Source organism: Terrapene carolina, unplaced genomic scaffold (assembly GCF_002925995.2).
Source record: "Terrapene carolina triunguis isolate 2854851 unplaced genomic scaffold, T_m_triunguis-2.0 Scaffold552, whole genome shotgun sequence".
NCBI lineage: Eukaryota > Metazoa > Chordata > Testudines > Emydidae > Terrapene > Terrapene triunguis.
The window spans coordinates 938,086-941,271 of record NW_020664903.1 but is presented as its reverse complement, the minus strand read 5'-3'; positions in this window follow the sequence as shown (position 1 = coordinate 941,271).

Genomic DNA, 3,186 nt, shown 5'->3' with positions numbered 1-3,186 from the left:
CTATGTAGAGACTGTGTTCCAGGTAGCATGGGAGCTCATGGCTACTCCAGTCCCTGCAGCACTCACTGTAGGCAATGGCACAGGAGGGCTGACTGGTGAAACCACCACTACTCCAATCCAAGCCTCCCCAGCTGCTGGGAATGGAGGGCGGGGGAGCTCATAACTACTACGCTTCCAGCTTGTCCCAACAGGAGGTGCTGAGGAAACAGCTACCCTGCACCAAGCCTGACTCTATTACTTTGCACCGTGTGTTGTCATTGATACTGCTGGAAAACAGGTGTCAAATGCTCCCAGATCAGAATGGTCGTGTTTTCCGCCCACTGGTGTAAGTGATGACCCAAGGTGCAGGACAATGGTGAGTCAGACCCAGAATCTATAGAGCTGGGCTTTTGGCCTCCCTATTAAGCCTGGAATCTGAAGCTGACCGTGGCCTTGGCTACTGGCGCTGTGAACGGACACCCTCGTTTATTGTCCTATTGACGCAGGGCGGACATGACGAATGGAAAGGAAGATGCCTTGCGTAAGAGACAGTGGCGTAAATGCCTCCTTGGCTGCAGGGTGACGCGTTTCAGGGCAGCGTGACTCTGGCTGGGTGGGAGTGCGGATCGGATCAAATCGCCATTAGTCGCCCCGTCCCCACAGCAAATGGAATTAGCATCTAGAAATGAGTGGAAAATTCATTACATAGGTGGCTGATGGAAATTTATTCAAGAACATTCGGCTGGTGCTGAAGCCTCTCATCTATTATAGGATTTCAGCTCCTGGGAGATGCAAATGAGAACCAAGAACCTCCATTAGGGCCCCATTGTGATTGCCTTATTCCATAGGCATAGTTTTACTTCTATATTTGGTGTGGGGGGGGGAAGCTCCTGCTAGGCCAATGGGGCCCTGCGTGGCAGGGGGGGAGGCAAATTCTGCACCTGCCTGAGGCTTGCAGTTTAGAATCATTGGTCAGGGAACGTCCCACGTCCATATCTAAGCTAAGGGCCCAATCCTGCAAACTGTGGCAGATGAATGAAATTGGAGTTTTATGCAGGCTCAGGGGTCTGCTCCCACAGAACAGTGATCAAGATCAGAGGCAAAGTGAACGGCATTTGACCCACCTTTGGGTACCACTGGTTTAAGTGGCATGCAACTAACTGGCAAGGTGCTTCAGAAGCCAGAAGCTCATCAAAGTCAAAAACTAGACCATTAAGGGATGGGCAGATCCAGGGCTAAGTCAAATCCTCCCACACTGGGGCAGCACCTTCTCATTTGGACCATTTATTTTATTTAAAGGGATACTACCCAATTCCTGTACACTACAGTCCCCCCCTCAGACTGGAATAGAAATGATATTCAAGCCTCCCCCCCTACTGGACAGCCCCAGTTGGTCAGGCCCAGCTTTCCTATCTAACGATCTGAACTGAGTGTCGGGTGCTGCACATTAAATCAAATGGCACTTTAATTCTGGCACTTCAGCACTCTCTCCCTGATGAGAAAGTCGAAGGCAGCGAGAATAATGCCTCCCTTGATAGTTCCAATTGCCAGCAGCAAAATATCCCATCTGTCAGAGTGGCGCTGGCCCTCGCTGGCAGGCAGCGTCAATTACTTGGGGGAGATAAAGATTTATCACTCTGTGGACACGGAGATATGAAACAGAGCCAGACCTCCTCCATCATCCAGCCACCCTGGGGCAATTCCCTCACCCTCTGAAATCCTGCACTGCTCCACGCAACAGCCTCTCACCCTACATCTGCAACTCACCACAGGCACTCATACGCCATGCACACACCTAATGCGACACATGCTCCTCTACCAGCCTATCCGGAATCCTGAAGAAAGCATCTGAATCAGCCCCACAGTGCAATTGTGTTCATTCCACCAGGATAGCGTCACCTCTCTGCCTAGCAGCAGCAGATGTTGGGGGGCCCAGCAGGGTAGCTTCCCATTGGCGGACATCTCAGTGATAGGAAGTCTGGGTTTATTCATAATGTAACTTGTTTATTTACGCCGAAGCAGACCTGGAGCAGCGGTGGGCACAAATGGCACAAAGGCAATCCCTTATTTCTGAAATCTCAGCCCAGCCGCCGATGCCCAGCTAGCAGCAAGCAACTCTCCCCCAAGAATTGATGCTAGTTGGTGAGATTAAGGCAGAGAAGAACCTCGCTAGCTGTTTTACAACTTCCCTGCACACAGTACTGAAAAACAATAGAGCATGTATTCCAGGACTGAACACTGCTCGCATGCTAAGGAAAAGAACATGTACAGCTCTGTGTAATGGCACTCTGGTGCTTATTGCCATAACAGCGGTTGTTGTGATTGTCTGGTCAGAGGGAAGTAGAGACAGAGAAGGAGATCCTGCAGGAAATTTGGGGGCAAAAGCTTACGGTCCATTGTTATTGGCGTTATCCAGGAAGAGGGTAAGTCTGACCTTGTGCATGTGTGTAGACTTTATTTGGAGCAGGGAGGGAAAGTCATCTGCTCACACTGCAGAGGCATCAGTTCACTGTCAGGCACTTTCTTTCGTGTAAGCAAATAGTGCCTGGGTTGGCATCCCAAAGCCTCATCGTGAGGAACGCCACAAAGACCAGATCTAATCAGTGGCTGCTTACACCCATCAGAAGACCTTCCGAAGCATTATCTTGCCCTGCAGGCTAATGATGCTCTGAATTAATGCTCCCTCGACATCTTTGCAAATGGGCACACAGCTTCTCCACAGTAATTTGCAGCTGATGTCTTCGATCAACGTTGGTGACATTGGCAGAAAGATATTTTGCAATGATGAGTGCTTGTGGGGGGAGGGGGGAATTCTGCACTTGATGCTTCCTGGGGGAAGAACTGGGCATTAGTCAGGTTGGAACTGAACTGGGGCCCCCAGCCATATTGATCAATTGTTTACACAAAGGGCAGCAAAAACTCAGAGAGGTTGTTCTGAGACGGCCGGTAAGTGGTAGGGCACTCCTGGCTGTAACCACGACGAAATAGAAGCAAATCCTCCCAGAATAACACACAATCTGTGTGAGCATCTTTTTCGATACCCTTTACTATTTGCACATGGACATTGCTAAGCCAAATGCAGCGAGGAGATGGTAAACCTGAGACATGACCACTTGTGGCCATTTGAGCTACTCAGCTGCTAATAGTGGTGTCCATGTGAACCGCCTACTATTTGAGATCGCACAGTACTGTTTGTAAGCAGCAGGG